A 26,152-nucleotide genomic window follows, 5' to 3' on the forward strand; every position below is an offset into this window, starting at 1 on the left:
CAAAGATGAGTTGGCCATAATTTTGTGGGTCTAGTTCTGGGGTTTCTATTCTATTCCATTGGTCTATGTGTCTGTTTTTGTGCCAATACCATGCTGTCTTGATGATTACAGCTTTGTAGTAGAGGCTAAAGTCTGGGATTGTGATGCCTCCTGCTTTGGTCTTCTTCTTCAAAATTACTGTGGCTACTTGGGGACTTTTGTGGTTCCATACAAATTTTAGGATTGTTTCTTCTAGTTTTGAGAAGAATGCTGGTGCAATTTTGATTAGGATTGCACTGAACATGTACATAGCTTTGGGTAGTATTGACATTTTAATAATATTTATTCTTCCAATCCATGAGCATGGAATGTTTTTCCATTTCTTTATATCTTCTTCAATTTCCTTCGTAAACTTTCTATAGTTTTCAGCATGCAGATCTTTTACATCTCTGGTTAGATTTTTCCTAGGTATTTTATGTTCTTGGTGTAATTGTGAATGGGATCAGTTTCTTTATTTGTCTTTCTGTTGCTTCATTATTAGTGTATAAGAATGCAACTGATTTCTGTACATTGATTTTGTATCCTGCAACTTTGCTGAATTCATGTGTCAGTTCTAGCAGACTTTTGGTGGAGTCTCTCGGATTTTCCATGTATAAGAGCATGTCATCTGCAAAAAGTGAAAGCTGAACTTCGTCTTTGCCAATTTTGATGCCTTTGATTTCCTTTGGTTGTCTGATTGCTGATGCTAGAACTTCCAACATTATGTTAAACAACAGCGGTGAGAGTGGACTTCCCTGTCGTGTTCCTGATCTCAGGGAAAAGTTTTCAGTTTTTCCCCATTGAGGATGATATTAGCAGTGGGCTTTTCATAAATGGCTTTTATGATGTTTAAGTATGTTCCTTCTATCCTGACTTTCTCGAGGGTTTTTATTAAGAAAGGATGCTGAATTTTGTCGAATGCTTTTTCTGCATCGATTGATGGGATCATATGGTTCTTATCTTTTCTTTTATTAATTTGATGGATCACGTTTATTGATTTGCGAATGTTGAACCAGCCCTGTGGCCCAGGAATGAACCCCACGTGATCATGGTGAATAATTCTCTTTATATGCTGTTGAATTTGATTTGCTAGTATCTTACTGAGAATTTTTGCATCCATATTCCTCAGTGATATTGACCTGTAGTTCTCTTTTTTTTTTTACTGGGTTTCTGTCTGGTTTAGGCTTCATAGAATGAGTTTGGAAGTTTTCATTCCCTTTCTATTGTTTGGAATTGCTTGAGAAGGATAGGTATTATCTCTGCTTTAAACATCTGGTGGAACTCCCCTGGGAAGCCATCTGATCCTGGACTCTTATTTGTTGGGAGATTTTTGATAACCGATTCCATTTCTTCAGTGGTTATGGGTCTGTTCAAGCTTTCTATTTCCTCCTGATTGAGTTTGGAAGGGTGTGTGTGTTTATGAATTTGTCCATTTCTTCCAGGTTGTCCAGTTTGTTGGCATATAGTTTTTCATAGTATTCCCTGATAATTTTTTGTATTTCTGAGGGATTTGTTGTAATAATTCCATTTTCATTCATGATTTTATCTATTTGGGTCATCTCCCTTTTCTTTTTGAGAAGCCTGGCTACAGGTTTATCAATTTCGTTTATTTTTTCAAAAAACCAACTCTTGGTTTCATTGATCTGCTCTATAGGTTTTTTTTAAGATTCTATATTGTTTATTTCTGCTCTGATCTTTATTATTTCTCTTCTTCTGCTGGGTTTAGGCTGTGTTTGCTGTTCTGCTTCTAGTTCCTTTAGGTGTGCTGTTACATTTTGTATTTGGGATTTTTCTTGTTTCTTGAGATAGGCCTGGATTGCAATGCATTTTCCTCTCAGGACTGCCTTCACTGCATCCCAAAGCGTTTGAATTGTTGTATTTTCATTTTCATTTCTTTCCATATATTTTTTAGTTTTTTCTCTAATAGCCTGGTTGACCCACTCATTCTTTAGTACGGTGTTCTTTAACCTCCATGCTTTTGGAGGTTTTCCAAACTTTCTCCTGTGATTGATCTCAAGCTTCATAGCATTGTGGTCTAAAAGTATGCATGGTATGATCTCAATTCTTGTATACTTATGAAGGGCTGTTTTGTGACCCAGTATGTGATCTATCTTGGAGAATGTTCCATGTGCACTCGAGAAGAAAGTATATTCTGTTGCTTTGGGGTGCAGAGTTCTAAATATATCTGTCAAGTCCATCTGATCCAATGTATCATTCAGGGCCCTTGTTTCTTTATTGACCGTGTGTCTAGATGATCCATCCATTTCTGTAAATGGGGTGTTAAAATCCCCTGCAATTACCACATTCTTATCAATAAGGTTGCTTATGTTTGTGAGTAATTGTTTTATATATTTGGGGGCTCCAGTATTCGGCGCATAGACATTTATAATTGTTAGCTCTTCCTGATGGATAGACCCTGTGATTATTATATAATGTCCTTCTTCATCTCTTGTACAGCCTTTAATTTAAAGTCTAGTTTGTCTGATATAAGTATGACCACTCCAGCTTTCTTTTGACTTCCAGTAGCATGATAAATAGTTCTCCATCCCCTCACTCTCAATCTGAAGGTGTCTCAGGTCTAAAATGAGTCTCTTGTAGACAGCAAATAGATGGGTCTTGTTCCTTTATCCATTCGGATACCCTATGTCTTTTGGTTGGTGCGTTTAGTCCATTTACATTCAGTGTTATCATAGAAAGATAAGAGTTTAGAGTCATTGCGATGTCCATAGGTTTCATCTTGTAGTGATGTCTCTGGTACTTTGTCTCACAGGATCCCCCTTAGGATCTCTTGTAGGGCTGGTTTAGTGGTGATGAATTCCTTCAGTTTTTGTTTGTTTGGGAAGACCTTTATCTCCACTTCTATTCTAAATGACAGACTTGCTGAATAAAGGATTCTCAGCTGCATATTTTTTCTGTTCCTCACATTGAAGATTCCCTGCCATTACTTTCTGGTCTGCCTAGTTTCAGTAGAGAGATCCGTCATGAGTCTTATCGGTCTCCCTTTATATGTTAGAGCACGTTTATCCCTAGCTGCTTTCAGAATTTTCTCTTTACCCTTGTATTTTGCCCGTTTCACTATGATATGTCGTGCAGAAGATCGATTCAAGTTACATCTGAAGGGAGTTCTCTGTGCCTCTTGGATTTCAATGCCCTTTTCTTCCCCAGATCAGGGAAGTTCTCAGCTATTGTTTCTTCAAGTACACCTTCAGCACCATTCCCTCTCTCTTCCTCTTCTGGAATACCAATTATGTGTAGATTATTTCTCTTTAATACATCACTTAGTTCTCTAATTTTCCCCTCATACTCCTGGATATTTTTATCTCTCTTTTTCTCAGCTTCTTCTTTTTCCATAATTTTATCTTCTAGTCCACCTATTCTCTCCTCTGCCTCTTCAATCCAAGCTGTGGTCATCTCCATTTTATTTTGCCGCTCATTTATAGCATTTTTTAGCTCCTCCTGGCTGTTCCTTAGTCCCTTGATCTCTGTAGCAATAGATTCTCTGCTGTCCTCTACACTGTTTTCAACCCCAGTGATTAATTTTATGACTATTATTCTAAATTCACTTTCTGTTATAATGTTTAAATCCTTTTTGATCAGTTCGTTAGCTGTCGCTATTTCCTGGAGATTCTTTTGAGGGGAATTCTTCTGTTTTGTCATTTTGGATAGTCCCTGGAGTGTGGAACTACAGGGCACTTCCCTTGTGCTGTCTTGAATAACTTCCATTGGTGGGTGGGGCTGCAGTCAGACATGATGTCTGCCCCCAGCCCACCTCTGGGGCCACAGTCCGACTGGTGTGTACCTTCTCTTCCCCTCTACTAAGAGTGGGATTCCCTGTGGGGTGGCATGGTCCATCTGGGCTACTTGCACACTGCCAGGGTTGTGGTGCTGGGGATCTCGCGTATTAGTTGGGATGGATCAGCAAGGTGCACAGGGGCGGGAGGGCCAGACTGAGCTCGCTTTTCCTTCAGTGATCCACTTCGGTAGGGGCCCTGCAGCACTGAGTGGGAGTCAGATCTGCCGCCGCTGGAGGGATGGTTTCACCGAAGCAGTGTTTGGTGTTTGAGTGGTGCAAGCAAGTTCCTTGGCAGGAGCTAGTTCTCTTTGGGATTTTGGCTGGGAGATGGGTGAGGGAGATGGCTCTGGCAAGCACCTTTGTTCCCCACCAAGCTGAGCTCTGTCCTCTGGGGCTCAACAACTCTCCCTTCTGTTGTCCCCCAGCCCTCCCACTCTCCGAGCAGAGCTGTTTGCTTATAACCCTCCAGATGTTAAGTCCTGCTTGCTGTCTGAACACACTCCATCTGACCCCTCTGCTTTTGCAAGCCAGACTCGGGGGCTCTGCTTTGCCCGTGGGTTGCGCCTCCATCCCAGCTCCCTCCTGCAAGTCCATGAAGCAAGCACAGCCTCTCCACCCTTCCTACCCTCTTCCATGGGCCTCTCGTCTACACTTGGCTCTGGAGAATCCATTCTGCTAGTCTTCTGGTGGTTTTCTGGGTTATTTAGGCAAGTGTGGATGGAATATAAGTGATCAGCAGGATGCGGTGAGACCAGCGTCCTCCTACACCACCATCTTCCTCGAGACTCTACTGTGCTGGGTTTTGTTTGCATGTTTTTTTGTCCTTTTTTTTGTGTGAGTATGGTATAGTTAAGAACAGTTTCAGAATGGAAAAACAGTTGCCTATAGATAGTCATAGGCAGAATAGCCACAGGCAGAAAACAGAAGAATTATCAGAGAAACTGAAGGGAAGTGAAGTCACCTGCACACATAAGGAGGGCATCAGGGAGTTAGGGCATAGTCTTTAAATAATTACAAGGGACACTTGGGTGGCTCAGTTGGTTAAGCATCCAACCCTTGATTTCAGCTCAGCTCATGATCTCACAGTTCATGAGTTCAAGCCCCACATTGACTCTGTGCTGATGGTATGGACCCTGCTTGGGATTTTCTCTCTCCTTCCCTCTCTGGGCCTCCCTGCTCCCCCTGCCTCAAAAAATAAGTAAACTAAGAAAATAAATAAATAAGTAATTAGGAAACCATATGGAAGATGATTTTTTTTCCATGACAGCCCAATACAAAATTCCACCTTTATCTCTCTTGCATGTGAAATCTTTATCTGACAGTCATGCCTCCAGTATGGAGAAGGGTAATGGTATGGTGTTCCTAATTGTGAATCATACTTACTTATGCATCACACACAGGACCTTGCCATTTTAACCCTCAATCATAAGCCACATGTGAGACTACAGAGGTTTCAGTGAGCAGATGCCACTATTACATCTTCAAAAGCTTTCTTGTTGTCCACCGGTGAGGTCAGGAGTACAGCCCTTCCCCCAATATCCATCACAGGTTACAGGTGAGGGAAAGGACAGCCTTAGAATGATGGTGCCCAAGGAAGCCTAGCATTCACAAGATGTAACTGATTGCCAATATGACAGATTGTCTGTTTCATATGCAAAAGAGGAAGAAACAGAGGAGCATCTCTGCATCTCAGTGCTCTGCAGCAGGCAGGCACAGCCTACAGGTGGCATGTGGCAGGCAAGCCAGGGCCTACCAAGGGCTTCTGTGGTGGAGTGAATTAGTAAACAGTGAACTGAGAGTAGTGAAGCCCCCCAGCTCTGCGTTTGCTTCTTAGTCCTGAGCCACAGAGTAAGAAAGGACTTGAGATGTCTATGCAATTCTTTCTTCTTCTTACAGGTGAGGAAAGAAAGGCACTGAATGGTGACTACCTGGTTTAGGTCATGTACATGATTAGTGCCACTGGTAGAAGGAGAACCCAGTTCACCTGACTCCTACACTACAGCTCCTTGTACTGTTTTTCTGAAAAAAGCAGCTTACCCAAGAACAAGTCCGTATAGTGTCAGTGGGTTACTGGGGGTGTGGATATCAGATTACATTTAGGCTTTGTATAAACAGGCAAGAAACCCATGCACAGCCCACATATCTGTCTAAAGTAATTCAAGTTTAGGAGGGCAGGGACTATCAGTGGCCCTCCATAGTGAGCCTTCATGCGGAATTATTCTATAATAGGAGTTTCCTCTAATGGTAATGATTTGTAACACCCATTTGCATATTCAAATTCCCTATCAAAAGAAGAATTAGGCAATTTTAAACTAAAAATAATTCTTATTCTAAAGAAAGAAAATTAAAGCTCAAGGGGAAAAGGGTTAAGAAGTATGCTTCCCACTTCAATCCACCCACCACCCCAAAAAAGCAAATATGAGAAAGAGAAAATGTGGGAAGAGGAGGGAGAAATGGAATTATCAGTATACATAGTATTAGCTTGGAGAGAATGCTTAATTAACATGTAACCACCAAATACTATTAGTGGAATGACCAGTATATAATAAACAGTAAAAAATGTAATAGGAGATGTGTGTGCCTACAAATAATCATAATTCAAATGGATGAGATGCTTATCAAAATTATCAAAGAGTCTTAAACCACTGATGCACCATCCAAATAGGATCATTCCTTCTCCCAGTATAGTACATGCCTTCCAGTTCAGTACACAATGCTACCATTTTTAAACCGTTTTAAAACAAAACAAAACAAAACAAAACAAAAACATTGCAGTATTAAAAAATGTTATGGAGCTAATTTCAGAAAGTTACTACACTAAATCAACTGCTTTCATTCTTGCTTATTCCCTCTCTTGCTTTGTCCACTTAGCTGAGTTTTATATAGTTATGAATGTAATTCTTACTTATTTTCAAATAATAATGCAAAACAACCAAAGTCTGTTCCAAATGAAATGTTATTCCTGTGAAATGTTGCAATGTTTACTTACAGTGTAAATGTTGCCTTGCTGTGGACCCTGAAGTCAGACAGACTGATGTAGTATCTCTGCTCCACCTCCTACTAGTGTTTGTGTACTTATCTGATAAGTAGGCTGGACATACTGATGGCATTTATCATGTAAGTCTGTTGCAAGGAATTTATATATGACACATATAAAGTACTTAGGACTGCATTAGGAACATAATAATAGCTTAGTGATATCACTTAAATAGATTAAAAATCTCCAGATGGTAGTTTGTAGTCTTAAGACAGAGTCAAAGCAATTAAGTCCTCCTAAAGATCTGCTCACTTACACAGTGTTTTCATCCTCCTTTCTCTCAAATTTCTGCATGAACCCATTACATTGGTCTGCTCCATTGTGGAGTATGTTTTGATTATGCACATCCAGCCAGCAAGAACCAAGGGCTTCCTAGTATTGCAGTTAACACAGTGCCACATACAATTACAAGATTAACACTCACATTCTGATGATAATACTAATGACAGTAATAGCACCATTGATAACTAAGAGATGACAAATAACCTGAAATTCAAAACTTGCCCAATTAGGGGTCACCTCTCCCTAACTCTGGGCTGAATACAATAAAAATGATCATCTCAATCATGTATGCAATTAAACACTTCCCTGTAGGAAGCTGAAAGTAAAAGATACATTAAGTGCATGGGAGCTGCGTTGGTGAGTATTTTGTGTCATATTGCAGACTGTGATTCAAAATATTAACAGGCCATTAAGTACCCAAGATCCCAATGGGTGCCCAGGTACCAGAATGATGCCTGAAAGCTTTGCCATAATTTTGCTTTAGGTAGTTTTTTCCCCATCAAATTTGGAGTTTTAATCTCAAATTAATGAGCTTAAAGAATTTTGAAAGAGTCCATAGGTATAATTTATGTCAGATGGATATTTACCAGTTCATATGTGATCCATCATGTTTTGTATTAAACAAAAGCTGGATTATTTCATTATGGCATATACTTCAGAACCTAATCTTTCAGCATGGCTCACTGAAAATCCAACCACGTTAGGAATTTGTCAGTTATCTACAGGGTATACCTGGCGGGCAGCTACACCCAGGTCACACAGCAGGCTAAAATATTCTAAACTTAAACACAGGAAATGATCAGAGGGGGAAATGACACATGGTGGTAATATATTAAGGCAGCAGGTAAGTCATTCTTCACCTAGACCAGCAGCTGCCATTAAAACTGTATGAATGAGTCTTCTCTAATGTAACTAGCGAAACTACCACTGAGCTTAGAAAGGCATATAAGAACTGTGCTTGCAATTCTAGCTGACGAATTCATTAGATTTTTATAAGGCAAATAATGTGGAAAGTTAGAACAGAATTTCTAGAACCATTTATCCTGTGATGTTGTAAAATCAAAGTACTACTTTACTAAATGAGTTATTTTACACAATATGAACATCTAAGTATAATTAGAATTGTAAATACTTTAATTGACTTTGGTACTTTGTTAGTGCTCTAGTTGTGTGCAAGACTTATTAGTGCAGTAAAATTTAAATATGTAGAATATGCTTGTACTGATAAGACATACAGAAATGTCAGCAATTTCCCAAAGTAGGTATAAGAAAATAGCAGTGAGTGGGACACAATGCCATGTTATTGCCATAAAAGACCCAAAAGATGAGACAGTAGAAGAGAAAGGGTCAAAGGTGCGAGTTCGCCTGTAAACTTTATGCCTGAACATCAGCCAGTTCTGGAGGAACTGGAGTCTCTACCAATTAGGAAAATTAATTCAAAAGTCAAAAAGGTAGAATGGAGTGTGCTTGGTGTCCCTTGAAGAACAGGCATAAAGGATGAGAGCCAGGTGGACTCAAGGGCACCAATGGAAATATTTTTCAGTGAGCAACAGGCCAGGGAAAGATACCTCTGTGGAGCTCACATAAATTCAGCAACTCATGATGCTCTGAGTCTTTGAAACAAAACTCTCTTTATAGATCTCCCCTCTGCCTCTGCCAAGCAGTCTGCCCACAGGTTTAACAGCGACCAATTACATATCAAGCAAAAAATAAATAAAATAAAATAAAAGCAGCAAAATCAAAAGTGCTGTGATTCTTAGAACCATGTATTTCCTTCCCCAACTTCTAAATCTATAGCCAACTTAAAGTCTGAGAGTATACCAACAGCCTTGGTGAGGAAAGGTTAAACTTCAAAGACTACAGGTCAACTTTTATGACAGATCTATAGTGAATTAATTCAGTTATCATTCAACAAAAGTTTATTTAACGCCTCCTGTGAGTCAGACTATGTTTTCAGCATTGAGCATACAGCAGTGAGGCAGACAAGGCATTCACCTTTATGTTCTTTATAGTCCAAAGAGGGAAACAGACAACAACAAATAGAGTTATAATATAACACCAATTACTATTTTACACATATTAATACAAGGTCACAGTATAGAATAATTCCAGCAGGTGTTGGGAGTGCTTACTTTAGGTAGGATGGTTTTCTGTCTGGCATACAATTAAGTTTTTGGCTTTTCTATGTTCACTGGCAGAGTAAAGTTATTCTGTTGGATACCAAAAATCTTTTTCTGAACAATCATGTAACGTTTCTATAGATCAGCTTCTTTCCTCTATAAGCCTTTATTCCAAACCAACATTGTTTTCCCCCTCTTTCTATTCAATATGTATATGTTAGAATTAGAACATGGAAGGTTCATTTGTGAGTACAAAGCAGTTAAATCTAAGGTTAGTTAAATCAGAGTAACGTCTCTTTTCCATATGCTAAAAGAAATACTTGCTTAGTATAGAGAAATTGGAAAATATAGTATGAAAAAAATTTTTAATCACAATCTCCACCAAAAAGACTACAAATAACATGTTGGTGTGCTCACTATATATTTTGGTAGATCTCTCTGTCTCTCTCTCTCTCTTTCTCTCTCTGTCTCTGTCTCTCTTTTGCATGTATGCTCACACACACAAGTCACACTGCACATTTTATTTTTTATCTTACATTTTTCTCTCCAAATTGCATCATGAGTATACCCTAATGTATAATAAAATTCTTTGAAGATATTTTAGTAGTTGCATAATAGTCTGTCTTATGATTATACTATACTTTAATCAGCCATTTCCATATGGATGACAAAGTAGACTATTTCTAATTTTCACTGTTATGAAAAATAGAGCTGCAATCAGCATCTCTGTCTATATATAGATGTACACATCTCTATTTCTTTAAAATAGATTCCAATGAGAAATATGGCTCAATAAAAAGGATATCAAACATTTTTAAGGCCTTTGATAAAATTGCCAAATTGATTTCCAGAAACGTGGCCAATGCATAATGTTACCAACAATGTCTTAGAATGCCTGTTCCACAATATTCTCAACAGCAAAAATTCATTATTCTTTTTAAATTCTGTTACTCAACAGTAAAAAAAAATCTATCTCACTGTTATTAAAAATCTTTTTTCTTATTCACAAAATTGAAAAATTTGTGAGCTTGGACTAGTTATTTAAACTCTGAGGATGAGTTTCCTGCCCCCCTGTAAAATGGAGATAATCATAGATTATCATAGGTGCCCTCCAAGCTGCCTCTCCAAGTTTAACAACAAAATATCTTACAGGCATTGTAGGAAGGTAAGTCTGGTCAGAGAAAGAATGGAGTAGAGTGAGCATGAAGTGAAACTTTATTTGAACGTGTTCAGCACCGGAATTCTAAAAGTATAAAAAGTAGCAGTGGACAAGGAGATAGCTTTTTGTGCTAAACTATATGATAAAATGTCCCCAGGTCATGATTTTTGGCCCATTTAACCCAGGATCCTTTTCCTCTAAGTTAAATGAGAGTTCAATTACTTTGTATATTTGCTGAAATTCTGTTGCAACATAGCATTTTACTAAAAACAGCAAATCACAGGGAACCTGAGTGGTTAAGTTGGTTGACCATCCAAATCTTACTCTCAGCTCAGGTCTGATCTCACAGTTTGTGAGATTGAGCCCTGTGTGAGCTCTGTGCTGACAGTGAGGGAACTGCTTGAGAGTCTCTCCATCACCCCTTCTGCCCCACCCATGCTGGTGCTTTCATTTGCTCTCAAAATAAAAAAAGCAAACACTGGAAATCAAATTTGGTCTCTTACATATACTGTCTTTTTACCCTATTATCTTTAGAACATTGTTGTTTTATTTATCTTTACAACATTGTTGCTTTATCTTTACAACATTGTAGAACATTATCTTTAGAACTGTCATATGAACCAGGAAACAAATTTTTGACCTTTTTCTAAAGCTGAGTTACCTATAGATGCAGATGCAGTAACCGTGACTATGCCTGGTGTAGTTCATGACTGAGACTTGGAACATTTCAGAGACCGTTACAACATCTTTATCTTAACATCTTCTCCCAACCCCTATACATGTTGCCTGTGCAAATTTGTGTTGACCTCTTTAGACTCTGGCTTCTGTATTGGATGTGATCCTGTCTCCCAAGATTCTGGGTTAGGGTTTTTCAAATACGTTGAAGCTAAAGAAATTTTACATGTAAAAAGGTATGAGATAGGTTTTTGGGGGGCCAATTCAAGAGTAACTTAGAGAAATAAAAAGATGAAAAAGAGGGCCAGATATAACAAATTTTACTTAGTATCACTTTCTGGGAAATTATCCAAGCTAGAACCAAAATACGATTATCTTGTATCACTATGCAAGCAATGACTATTAAGCAAATATGTAGTAATAATCATAAATCATATAGACCACAAATTTAAAATTAAATATCATAGTAGATATAGGGAAGCATTTCTAAATAACATAATATCATTTCTTTACTTTTTTTTTAACTTGGTTCTCTCTTGGGTCACAGTAAAATAGAGTCCTACTGTTCCTATATGCAGTTTGCTAACGGGCGTGACTTTCTTCTGTTCATGCCTTTATACCTGCTGTTAATGCATCATAGAGGCTTTCACCTCCCAATCCCTGCCTTCCTCCCTGTCATCTCCCTCCAGTTTAATTCCCTTCCTCATTTGTATCTCAGCTCTGACACCATCTCTCCATGACACCTCCTCTGACCCCCCTCTCTTCACCCCAAGCTCAGAAAGGTATATGTTTAATACCTTGCTCTTCTCAGAGCACTTTTCTCACCACATTTTTGTGTTTTTTCACTGTGGGTATTCATTTGTGAGCTCCTTAAGGGCAATGCCTAGTACTTTTTACCTCTCCTTTCCAGTGTGTTTCCTGGTACCCAGTTCAAGCTTGGTGCTTCTGGATGGAGAATGGATGAGTTAACAATAAACAGATGTACATATGAAAGTACTGAAACTTTTCAGGCAATGCTTAAACTGAGCTGGCAACATCCTGAATTCTTTTTGATTAACAAATAATCTGCTTTGAGGTAAAGGCTAGACTGGAACTTAGTGGTAGTGAAGAGAAATGAACAGAATTCAAAAATAGACTTCCAGAAACTTAAAACATCAGAGGAAACAATGTTCATTAATAGCCATCAGGAAATAATGGAAGCCTCATTATACTTGCAAAATATTTCACAAAATCCTAAAATATAACCATCATGCCTAGGTTTTCATAATAAATATAATTCTCAAGCTTTGGTATGTGGGACTCCTTGAAAGAAAAACAAGTACAAATGATAAACCCAGGGCTGTTTTCTCAGGACTGGACCTGGTCTGGACGAGGATTATTCTACCCAGATTTTTGTTCTGAGAGTTAAAGATTCCAAGAATTTTTTAATATAATTGGAATTATTTCCACTATGGGATTCTATTGTTAAAAGGTGCCAAAGTCACCTTTTAACATCTACACTTTTCTGAATGACACAGGTTCATCAAATGCTAGGATCAGAATGGACTTGCATCATGGCCTAATTAAGATATCTCTGCAAATGTTTTAGCATCCTAAAACTTAGTAGTCAGCTAATGAGAAATCCTTCCTGTCCAGAGGTTACTCGGCTGCCATAGGTTCTTTTTACGATGTTACTTGGAGCATAAAGTCGTTTTATGCAAAACGACTAGTCTAGTATGCAAAGAAGGATTAAACTTTGAAACCCAGTTGTCAAATCCTATCATATTTTTTTAACAAATCAATGATTAATCCATTTGTCATTAAGCAAAAGTTTTTGAGTAACTTTTATGTGCCAGGCCACATTCTAAGCAGAACACTCAGCTAAGTGATCTGTGCACCGATACACAGCTCAGTATGATAATTGTCATACCAACATCTGCGTTTGTAGATTCTCAGTCTAGTGCTCTTTCCACTGGACACATTCCAGACAAATTCTCTAGTTCTTTTATGCCCCATTACTCTTTCAGACCAATTTTCTACTTAAGAGAAGCATTGAACAGAAACCCCACCCTTCTGTGTGAAGACTACAAACATATGCATCAAAATAGAATAACGGACAGGGTATATGATTTACAGGCTAGTTTTACAGCCTTGAGCCTCAGAACTCTTAGAGCACAAGCTAGATGGAAGAATGCCCTGACACCCTACCATGTAACTGGGCAGTCTTTACACGAACACTAATATATCTTTTTGCCTGTGTCAGTTTCCTTTCAAATACCAAATTCCAAATACCCATATGTAAAAAGCATCAGAATTCCTAATAATCCTGTAGCCAGCTAGCCTCCTTACATTCTCCCAAAAATTCATTTTGAGGTTGATGCCACTTTTTTTTTTTTTTTTAATTTTTTTTTTCAACATTTTTTATTTATTTTTGGGACAGAGAGAGACAGAGCATGAACGGGGGAGGGGCAGAGAAAGAGGGAGACACAGAATCGGAAACAGGCTCCAGGCTCGAGCTGTCAGCCCAGAGCCTGACGCGGGGCTCGAACTCACGGACCGCGCGAGATCGTGACCTGGCTGAAGTCGGACGCTTAACCGACTGCGCCACCCAGGCGCCCCAGAGGTTGATGCCACTTTTAATTAGCCTCTCTGAAAACCAGGAACTTTCAGAGATCAAAATTCCTATTAGGATAACCATCTTTATCTGTGTAATTGATAATTACCCACTGCTATCCCTAAGAGGGGTAAATATAAATGTACTTAGAAAGAAATGAGACGAGCATTTATATTGCCATATGAAAAAATGGACTTGTTACTTTATAGTCACACTTAGCATAGCATAATTCTTAAGGGAATCCTTAGAGATGATGCCAGAGATATAGCTGTGGACACAATGCCCAGGGTTATTTCACCATCTGGGAAGCAAGTGCCCCAAAGCTTTGTATTAAGATGCATGAAGGGTACCAGAGGTATGATTAGTTATAAATTTGGGCCAGACTGTAAATTCTGCCAGGCTGAAGCATTTAGCTCATCTAGCTCAAAGGAGAAACATGAGGGAGGTTAAGAGAAGAAGATTGAAACAAAATTCTAAAAGTCTCCTATACCAATAGATACTGAGGTTGGAAAAGCATCAGTAAGAGCAAATAGCCATGGGCACAGGGGCACTCTAAACCTATAGAATAAGAAATAATTTGCATGTGTGACAGAAAAAAAAAAAAAGATAAAGACCAGTATCTTTAATACCACTATATTCCTGACTTATGGATGATAGGTATTTTGTTGTTTGTGTATCAAGAGCGCATGCCATTTATTTCATTTGCAATGTGGGATTCAGCACCCAAGTAGTTTCCACAAGCTTGGGGTCTTGAGCAGAAGTCTTCAATCACCATTTTCAATTAATAAAGCTTGAACTTTGAGGATATGAGGAGAACATCTTTCATAAATGCTAAATATAAGTGGAAAGTCTATATAATTTTTCTTAAAAGATACTGTGACTGCCTTTAAAGCCTCAAGTATTTATTTATTAAGTCAGAATACTAAATCGTAAGTAAATAAATTACCATCTGTCATTTTTTTAAAACAAATGGACTATCCATGTTATAAGGGCATATAATAAATTGTGTCATATAACCAGAAATTTTTCTTAAGTGTTACATTTGAACTTCATCATGTACAAGTGTAGACAATTTTATGTGTATTGTGAGTGTCAAAATATCACATTATATTTATAAAGTTTTATCATCTCTGTGAACTACTTTACACCCATCTTTACAGAATCATAGAATGTTCGCCTTAATAAGGGACCCTTAATAACTACTTAGTCTTAGACGTAGTATAAGAATATAGATCATTTTTTCCCACTTATCTCCTTGATTCCAAGTTTACTCTGGGAAGTGGAAAATAGAGAATATCAGATCCTGTGGATCCAATCACAGACCTCTGGGTTGTGTGTAATGATTTTCCACCTCTGTCCACAACCTAATCATGAGAAACATAGAAACTTTTGGGGGGAGTGGGGTGGAGGGAGTTCATTCCTTATCTGTCTAGTTTTTTTCCCCTTTCTACTTGATTTCATTTCCTTTTAGTTTTAAAACAAGTCCTGTCATCTCAGCACATTTTCCAGAAAGAAATCTTTGTAATAACTTTAAGTGAACAAATTGTCCTGACATGATAAAAACAAGAAAGAAAAGACATTAGAAGAAGCAATGTTAAAAAAAGATGACAAAATCCATAAAATCCAACTCACATTCCCAAATACATTTTCATGAGCAATGCTGCTGCTCCCTATCACTTATTTGCCCTCCTTTATACTCAAACCTGGCTTTGCCTTGATAACTTTGTGTAGAGTTTCAGGAGAATTAAGAGGTTTCTAAAAAAGGCATTTTCATGTTGGAAAAAAAATCAATGGTCAGTGCTGTAAAATGTCATTAGATAGCCTGTATGATGAGGTCTGTGAAGACAGCACCAAATTTGACAATGGGAAGGTCATTAATGGTATTTTCTAGAAAAGAATCAGTGGGGTGATAGAGGCACACAATTATAAGAGATGAATAAGGTAGACTTTTCTGTCTAAGAAGGAAAAAAGAAAGGCTGGAGATAGGTAGAAATAAAGGTGAGGCTAGGGTCAAGAATGTTTTTTGTTTGTTTTATTTCTGAGTAGAAGTGACATAGGGAAAGAAGTCTGTAGAGAATGAGATATCAGAAATTCAAAAGACTAAAAACAAATTAAAAAGTGAATAATTGATTAAACACGGCAGAAAAGAGAAGGGCATAGTGGGGGTGCTTGGTGTGACCTTTATCATTACAAATTAATAAATCTCTCTGTGTATTTTGCTAATACAAATATTCCCTTGAAATATAAACCTGTTTGTGTACTAGCTAAGCCATGTCTGAGAGCTTACAAAACTGATTTCTGACATTAATAAATTCACCTCTCAAAGAAGTCTTTTGGGAGACAACTGCCATCCTTTCTGACTAAGACATAATGCATACTATTCAGCTTTTTTATCTTCCATTCCTCCCTCCCTTCCTTCCTCCCTCCCTCCCTTCCTTCCTTCCTTCCTTCCTTCCTTCCTTCCTTCCCTCCTCCTCCTTTCTTTCTTTCTTTCTTTCTTTCTTTCTTTCTTTCTTTCTTTCTTTCTTTCTTTCTTTCTTTCTTTCTTTCTTTCTTTCTTTCTTTCTTTCTCTCTCTCTCTCTCTCTCTCTCTCTCTCTCTCTCTCTCTCTCTCTCTCTTTCTTTCTTTCTTTCTCTTCTTTCTTTCTTCCTCTTCTTCTCCTTTTCCCCCTTTCCCTCCTCCTCCTCCTCCTCCTCCTCCTCCTCCTCCTCCTCCTCCTCCTTCTTCTCCTCCTTCTCCTTCTCCTTCTTTTTTAGAATTTCTACACAAATGATTTCACCTCCTTCTGACTCATTCTAGTGCCTTTTCTTTAATTAATTGAGGTTATTTCCTTGTATACATTGATGTATACGTTGCAGTTGTTTTCAAAGAGCCTAAGATCCATCTCTGACACTTAACTCCTTGTCTTACCTTGGACATAATGTTGAATCCCTCAGAATTTTAACTCCTCTGGTGATAAAATGAGTACAATAGTGACCATTCTGCCCACTTGACTTGGTTCTTATGGGGATCAATAAATCACTATATGTGGAAACACTGTTATGGTAAAAAAACAAAATAAACTCTAGTATTATTGTTATAATAATAATTATTATTAACTTCATTTTTTAACCACTCTGTTTTTGCAATTTTTTCTATCTCATTACAAAATAGAGCAGTATATGAACTATATCCTCAGCATCTTCCTGTGTATAAAGAATAACCTTCCTTCAAGCTCTAACTCAACCTCCGACAAGAAGCCCCTACATCTCCCTCAATCCTCTCCCTACAATACAGAAATCTTATGGTAGGTGTTTGTACCTGTGTTAGTTTTTGAATTCAGTTGTTGAGTTCTTAATGGGCAGGATCCAAGTATTATCTATCTATAGCCCCACATCATTCAATGCCTCTTACATGGTATTCCCAGAAATGTTGACTGACTTAAAGCAATGAACATTTATTATCTGACACAGTTCATGAGAGTCAGGAATCTGAGCATGACTTAGCCAGTGTTTGTGGTGTGTGGTCTTTCATGATGCTTCGTTCAAAATGTCAGTTGCAATGATAATCATCTGAAAGCTTGACTGGGCTAGAAGATCCATTTCCAATCTCATTCACATGGTTATTTGGCACAAAGCCTTAGCTCCTTGTAATATGGGCCTCTCCATAGGGCAACTCACAACATGAAAGCTGGAATGCCCCAGAGAGAGTGATTTCAGAGATTGAAAGAGAGAGACAGAAAGCATGGGGAAACGGGGTTACAATGCTTTTTATAACCTAATCTCCAAGTCACATACTATCATTTCTGCATTATTCTATTGATTAGGAGTGATTTATAAAGGCCAGCTCATATTCAACAGGAATAAATTATATAAAGATGTAAATACCAGGAGGCAGAGATAATTGGGGGTCATCTTGGAGCCTGGCTACCACAATGACTGACTGTCTGAATGAATATGTCATGTCTATCTTTAACTTAAAAAGTCCATTTAGGGCTTTTCTCTTCTACTCAAAACAGACTTGATTTTACTTTTACTCAAATGTGCTCAGGAGTGTGAATGCAAACCAGTCATTAATTAACATTTATCTTATTCAGAAAAGATGACACAATAAAGAATTTTGAAACAAAATGAATTATCTGATCATTGTTCACTCTACCCTCACCTCCACTACAATGTATATATAAATGACTGATAAAATTTTACCCACCATTAACAAAATCTTTTCAGCAAACTGATAACAGTAAAATCAGTAAGTATGTGCAAACTGAAATAAGACAGCAATTTATTTTTATATTTTCTAATTTATATTTTACATTTCCTATATCAAATCCAGCCTACTCAGCCTTCTCCTCATATTGAAGAGCGACATTATATTTATTAGGTCTCTACAACATGCTAGGCACTGTGCTTGAGGTAGAAAGTAAGGAAGAGACACAAGGTACCTACTCTTATTCAATTTACAGGAGGGTAAACAATATGCACTACAAGCATTCTTTGGAACTGGATACATCAATTTATCGGACTTCATTCCACCTTTATACTTACTGCCTGTGAATTCCTTCATGCTTCTCCATTTACCCAAAGATTCTTCAGGTTTATTGATGTTACCCAAAGTGGAATGTCTACCATAAAATTTTCAGTGAATTCAGGTCAACATCCTTCTGCTTCTTTGAATTTCTGTAGCACATTAGCACTTAATTATGAACTGTCTTGTTTCTTTATCAAATGGCTTCAAATGATTTAGTCATGCTGCCCCAACAGATGGCAATTTCTTTGAGGTTCAGGCACCTCCCCACTGCCTAAAAGTTACTCAATAAATGCTTGCCACTTGATGTCTAATAAAGATAAAGTGTTTGATTCAATGTCCTTGGCCAAAACTGTGCATGTGAATCTGGACTAATAAGACTAGTTTCTGAATTAATATTCTAGATGCCTAAGACTGATCCTAATTTGAAATAAAATTTACATATATTATTTTAATCCAAATAAATGCACAGTGCCTTAATCTTTTCTGTACTTGTAATTTATCAGGAGATTAATAAATTACTGATATATAGTGTGGAAGCTTACCAATTGGAATGTTAAATATTTTTTCATAAATATACAAAAGAGTGTTATTTGCAGAATTCTTTAAATTTTTTTTAATGTTTATTTATTTTTGAGGCAGAGAATGACAGAGCATGAACAGGGGAGGGGCAGAGAGAGAGGGAGACACAGAATCTGAAACAGGCTCCAGGCTCCGAGCTGTCAACACAGAGCCTGACGCGGAGCTTGAACTCACGGACCATGAGATCATGACCTGAGCCGAAGTCGGACGCTTAACCGAGCCACCGAGGTGCCCCCATTATTCTTTAAATAAAATACCTGAAACAGCCCAAATCCTTGGAAATAATTTTGATCTTAGAGTCACACAGACCTGGGTAAGACAAATTCTAATATTTGGCAAATTGCAAATCAGTCTAAGCTTCCATTTCCTCATTCATATGAGGAGGATATAACTATTTGCTTTCCAGCACTAGCTGTGTGAATATCACTTCTACTCTTTTTGATATCTTCTAAAGAAATATTGGAAATATATTGTTTTATCCATGGGAAAATTAATTGTAAATCATCCAACGTGCCTAAATAAACAAAAAAGTCACTGAATATTTTTTTAAAAAATTATTATTACAAAGATCCCATGCACGATCACATCTGACAGTGCACTCAGTGAAATGGCGGAAAACTTAGACTTGTGGCTTCTTCAGATTTTAGTGGATCACGATCAGCCTTGGGTCAAAGACAGGCATCAGACAAAACAGAAAGACAAAACAGAAAAGCTAAGAAAAAATCATGGCCAAAGACAACTGAAGAGACATGAGAATAAAAGCACTGCTCTCTAGATTTTGTTTGTTTGTGCACCATCTTTTTTTGAGTGCAAATATATGTTGTTATTCTGGATTTACAGACTTCATCTGAACAGTTACATGTTTCAACACTGAATGTCTCTGTCCCATCCACAATGTCTATATTCTCTTGATTTCTAAAGATATTTAGATTCTGTTGTCACTACCAATTCGCATGAAACACTTTAGTAAGAATATTTGGCTTTGAGTTTTAGAATTATTTTTGTTTTATTCTGCTTGCCAGCAATCCATAGTATCAAGAAATATTTTTAGGATACATATTTAACCTGTGTGTATATACATAATCTAAATTTATTTGCAAAGTACCATTAAAAGTATCTAGCTAATATTCTAAGAGAAATTCAAGCTGTCTCCATTTTTCTTGAGCAAATTGGACTCTACTGAAGTCTTCCTAGAATCAATATTTATAATAAATTTGAGCAGTAGATTCATTTATGGAGTAAAAATTGCCGAGCTGAGGGTCAGGAGACATGGGTCTCAATCTGAATTAATTATAGTCTCTAAGAACAATGAAAGAAGAAGTTGGCCAGGCTAATGAGTAGAACCACCACAGGAAAGAATTTTGGAAGAAAGTTACACAGAGGGACAGGATGTTCTAGGTATGACAACAATTGCATTGAGTCAGCTTCCATAGATTAGCCCAAACTTCCATGTTGTCAATGGGAAATTATAGAGAAAGATAAGAGTATTGGAAAAAACATTATTAAGAAAAGTTAGCTCTAAGCAAGATTAGTGCTAGGACCTCAGCCCTGAACAGTGGTTGATCTATCTTCAATCCCCCTAATTCTACTTCAGAGAGACTATGACATTCCTAGAATTATGTGCAAAGGAGCTCATGGATCATGCTGAATTTATTTGTTCTATTCAAGAAGCTCTCATACAGTTGACAGGAAATAGGAAGGTCTGCCCAGTGGTGATAATTTGCTGATCTAATGGGCCTCCAGATCTTATGGGCTCTGACATGAGTCTCCTCTGGGATTTTGATTAGGTGTTTCTGGGTTTGGGACACTGTTCTCAGAAATGTGGGTTGATGAAGTAGAGGACCATTAACTCCATCCTGAACAATGGATGTTTGAGGTTTGAGAAAACTTACTTCTCCTGTGTGTTCTCTTTTACTACTCACACAGAACACTTCAGTTCTGACAGTTCTGGTCACCAATATGTGGAGGTTTTTTTCCACACTAAACAATTCTCTGTGATGCTAACTATGTCTCCTAGAATTTAACCCCATTCTGACACTATCTACATGAAGAGAACATCAGATTCCACAGATTAAGGGCTCAGTCATACAAGACTGTCCTCTCAAACCCTCTCCTCTTCAGACCTCAATCTAAAGTTGTTTGTTATCTGTGTTTATAAATGAATGGCCATGAGTTAGTGGTTTCCATGAGCCCCTACTCAGGTTTGATTAACTTGGTAGAGTGGCTCACTCAGGGAAAGTTTATTTTTATATTACCAGTTTATTATAAAAGGATATAGCTCAGGAACAGCCAGATGGAAGAGATACATAGGGCAAGTTATGTAAATAGGGAATGCATAGTTTCCATCCTTTCTCTGAGCCACTATACCAGCATCTCTACATGTCCACCAACTCCAGACGCTTTCTGAACACCATACTTTTTTGGATTTTTTATGAAGCTTCATCAGGTAGGCATGATTAATCATTAACTCTACGTCAAGCTCCTCTCCTCTCTCTGGAGAATGAGGGAGGTAGATGGGGATGAAAATTTCACCCATTGCTGAAAATTCTAATCATGGTGACTGGCCCCCATCCAGGATCCCACCAAGAGCTGCCTCATTAGAACAAAAGATATTACTATCTCCTTAGAAATCCCAAGGGATTTAGGAACTGTGTCAGAAATTGGGGTCAAAGAACAAATATTATAACAAAAGATACTCTTAGTGTTCATATCACTTAGAAAATTACAAGGGTTTTAAAAGGTATCTTTCACAAACCAGGCAGAGACCATATACGCATTTTCTTTGATCCCACAGCATCTCACTTAGACTATCCAAGCACTGTCAGCTACTACTTTATTTCCTTCATAATAAAAGGAAATTGATAAGTACACCAAAATAGGAAAACTTTTTGTGTATCATCCATTCTTCTATCATATCCATCTATCATATCCATCCATCCATCCATCCATCCATCCATCCATCCATCCATCCATCATATCTATTATCTATCTATCTATCTATCTATCTATCTATCTATCTATCTATCTATCTATCTATCTATCTATCTATCATCTATCTAATCTATCATCTATCTATCTATCATCTATCTATCTTTGATGGGGGGGAGGAGAAGGAGAAAGAGCAAGAGGAAGAGAGAGAGAATCATAAGTAGGATACGTGCTGAGGATGGAGCCTGACACAGGACTTAATCTCACAACGCTGGGATTATGACATGAGCCAAAATCAAGAGTGAGATGCTTAATTGAGTAAGCCACCCAGGCATGCTTGGAAAAAATATTTTTTAAAGCTCAGACTTGATGTGTTATGAATAGTTGTCCAGAGTTAAGCCAGTATAGAAGGGATTCTGGTAAGGTATGTAAAAAACACCTATTAAGTTTTAACCCCACTAGCCATGATGAGATGTAGTCAGTTGGAGGAAAAACCTAACAGGAATAAGTGCAGTCAGACTATTAGGAAGGAAGGAAATGAAGAGATCAGCACTCAATGCCGTTATGTTTAGAACGAAATGAAAGAGAAGCCTCAGGAGTAACTTTCCTAAGATTTGAGGAGTAGCTAAATGAATGATATTGGAGACCAGACATCCTGGGTTGGAAGAACAGTGGCCTGACCTGTGTCCCTGTGGATTAAGGCAAGATTTTCTCCACTGCTGATGTTGGTATAAACACTTTAAGTTGGCCCTTGAGAATCAGGCTTGGATTGTATCTGCATCCATAACATCAGAAAAGCTAATAAATCACACTGTCCAAATGTTTATTTTATTTTAATTTGATTTAGTTTTTTAATGTTTATTTACTTTTGAGAGAGACAAAACGTTAGCAGGGGAGAGGCAGAGAGAGAGAGAGAGAGAGAGAGAGAGAGAGAGAGAGAGAAAGAATCTGAAGCAAGCTCCAGGCTCTGAGCTGTCAGCATAGGGCCCAACGCAGGGCTCAAACTCATGAACTGTGAGACCGTGACCTGAGCCAAAGTTGGCCTTTTAACTGACAGACTTTAATTAAAAGACTTTAATTTAACATATGGAAAGACTCCTTGCTTTAAGGGGGCAGAAACGGGGGGGGGGGGCGGGGGGGAGGAGAGAGAGAGAGGGAAACCAAGAAAGAAGTTCTTAACTGTAAGAAAACTGATGGCTTTCAGAGGGGAAGTAGGTGGGGGGGGGGGGGGGTTAATTAAATAGGGGATGGGGGTTAAGGAGGATATTTGCCATGATGAGTGCTGGGTGATGTATGGATTGTTGAATGACTAAATTGTACATCTGATACTAATATTACAAGTGTGTTAACTAACTGGAATTTAAATCAAACTTAAAAAGTAAAGAGACAACAAAGCATGACTTCTCATAAATGAGTAACAATTTTTCTACTTCGGAAAGTTTTACCTAATGCAAAATTCTCCTAATGAAGGAATTTCCTTGAAGACATGGAAATTAACTGCAAGTTTGAATTATGAAAATAGTTTCTATCTATCTATCTATCTATCTATCTATCTATCTATCTATCTATCTAATCTATATATATGTATGTACATGTATATGTATATATCTTTATCTTTATCTTTATCTTTATCTTTATCTTTATCTTTATCTTTATATTTATATTTATATTTATATATGTGTGTTTTATATGCTAGTATGTATATATAGTGTATATATGTCAGTTCCCAGGATTTGGCTAATTGTGTGTGAGTGTGTGTGTGTGTGTGTGTGTGTGTGTGTGTGTGTGTGTGTCTACATATATATGCTGTCAGTTCCCAGGTTCAGGCTAATTATAAAGACCAATGGTAAGAGGACTAGGGAGTAATGAAAAGAAAATAGCTTTAGGGTCAAATTGACCTGGAGTTGACATTCAGTTTCCTTAGCTGCTTAGGAAATACCATTTAACTTGTCTACGCTTCCTAGCCCTTCTTTTTACAATGGAGCTAACAAAATATCTAAATCATATTGTGGTAGGGAATATGTTCCAACACCCCTAGCGGATGCCTGAAACCATGAATAATACTGAATATATATATATATGTGTGTGTGTGTGTGTGTGTGTGTGTGTGTGTGTGTATACATCAGAATATTCATGCATAGGAGAACACACACACATTATATATATATATATATATATATATATATATATATATATATATATATGCACACACCCACATTATATGTGTGTGTGTGTGTGTGTGTGTGTGTGTGTATATATATATATATAATATATATATATATAATGTGTGTGTATGTATGTATATCTATATATCTATATATCTATATTTCTATATATCATCTATCTATCTATCTATATATATATCAGAATATTCATGCATAGGAAAACACACACGTGTGTGTGTGTGTGTGTGTGTGTGTGTGTGTGTGTGTGTTTTCCTATGCATGAATATTCTGATAAAGTTTAATTTATATATTAAGCACAGTAATGGATTAACAACAGTAATAGTAAAATAAAACAATTATAATCATGCATTGTGATGAAAGTTTTGTGAATGTGGCCTCTCAAAATATCTTACTGTATTATACTCAGCTTTCTTCTTATGATGTGAGGTAAAAAAACACCCACATGATGACATGAAGTGAGGTTAATAACATAGGCACTGTGATGCAGTATTAGACCATGATTTACCAACCCTTCCATGTATTGTCAGGATGATCTGCTTCCAGGCTTTGGTTGACTTCAGGTAACTGAAACCAGGGAAAGTGAAATCATAGGTAATGGGGAACTACTGTGTAGATTGGGGAAATAATTTAAGTCTGACATAATGTAAGTACTTAGTAAATTGTTAATCCTTACTCTGGCCCCAACCCAAAGTAACTTATTAATGGACTCTGAAGGATTACTGTAGACACTGGAGTTGGGCTTTCCATGAACAATAGAGAGAGGAAATTCAGGGGGGGAAACAGGTATACATCATCATTAAAAATAAAAGAATTTAAAAAAATTCTAAAAATATGCTTGAAGATGAGAACACTATAAAAAATATCTTTCTCAGTGTTTGCAGGAGGACATACTTCCTTGTTTGTGGAGTCTAATTAATTTTTTTATCAATATAATTTACTGTCAAATTGGCTTACATAAAACACATCCCAACAAGTGCCCTCTTCAATGCCCATCACCAGTTTTCCCTCTCCCCCACCCCTTCATCCACCCTTAGTTTGTTTTCCGTATTTAAGTGTCTCTTGTGGTTTCCCTCCCTCCCTCTCTGTTTGTAACTATTTTTCCTCCTTCTCTTCCCCCATGGTCTTCCGTTCAGTTTCTCAAGATCCACATAAGAGTGAAAACATATGAAATCTGTCCTTTTCTGACTGACTTACTTCGTTCAGCATATAACCTTCCAGTTCCATCCACATTGCTGCAAATGGCATGACTTCATTCTTTCTTATTACCAAGTAGTATTCCATTGAATATATAAACCACATCTTCTTTATCCATTCATTAGTTGATGGACATTTAGAATCTTTCCATAGTTTGGCTATTGTTGAAATCACTGTTATAAACATTGGGGTACACATGCCCCTATGCATCAGCACTCCTGTATCCCTTGTGTAAATTCCTAGCAGTACTACTGCTGGGTCATAGAGTCGTTGTATTTTTAAATTTTTGATGAACCTCTGCACTAATTTTCCAGAGCAGCTGTACCATTTTGCATTCCCACCAACAGTGCAAGAGGGTTCCCATTTCTCCACATCCTCTCCAGCATCTATAGTCTTCTGATTTGTTCACTTTAGCCAGGTGGTATCTCAGTGTGGTTTTGATTTGTATTTCCCTGATGATGGGAGAGGTTGAGCATCTTTTTGTGTGTCTGTTGGCCATCGAGATGCCTTCTTTGGAAATGTGTCTATTCATGTTTTCTGCCCATTTCTGCACTGGATTATTTGATCTTTGGGTGTGGGATTTGGTAAGTTTTTTATAGATTTGGGATACTAACCCTTTAACCAGTATGTCATTTGCAAATATCTTTTCCCATTCCAAGGGTTGACTTTATTTTTGTTGATTGTTTCCATTAAGCTGCACAAGTTTTTTATCTTGATGTGGTCCCAGTACTTCATTTTTGCTTTTGATTCCCTTGCCTTTGGGGAAGTGTCACGTAAGAAATTGCTGCGGCTGGGGCGCCTGGGTGGCGCAGTCGGTTAAGCGTCCGACTTCAGCCAGGTCACGATCTCGCGGTCCGTGAGTTCGAGCCCCGCATCAGGCTCTGGGCTGATGGCTCAGAGCCTGGAGCCTGTTTCCAATTCTGTGTCTCCCTCTCTCTCTGACCCTCCCCCGTTCATGCTCTGTCTCTCTCTGTCCCAAAAATAAATAAAAAAAAAAAAAAAAAAAAAAGAAATTGCTGCGGCTGAGGTCAGAGAGGTTTTTGCTGATTTGTCTTCTATGGTTTGATGGTTTTCTGTC

The 26,152-nt window shown here is 37.7% G+C and overlaps 1 long non-coding RNA gene across 1 annotated transcript in view; it reads left to right on the top strand.

Annotated features, from left to right (window-relative positions):
* The window catches only part of LOC145714957 (uncharacterized), a 35,419-nt gene extending 18,460 nt beyond the window's left edge, over positions 1–16,959 (top strand). Inside the window, exon 3 of the long non-coding RNA XR_014137088.1 lies at positions 16,832–16,959. This is a non-coding gene — a long non-coding RNA (uncharacterized LOC145714957). The remainder of the gene's footprint in view (positions 1–16,831) is intronic.
* Positions 16,960–26,152: the final 9,193 nt, after the last annotated feature.

This window comes from Panthera onca, chromosome Y (genome assembly GCF_046562875.1).
Source record: "Panthera onca isolate mPanOnc1 chromosome Y, mPanOnc1 haplotype 2, whole genome shotgun sequence".
Classification (NCBI taxonomy): Eukaryota; Metazoa; Chordata; class Mammalia; order Carnivora; family Felidae; genus Panthera; species Panthera onca.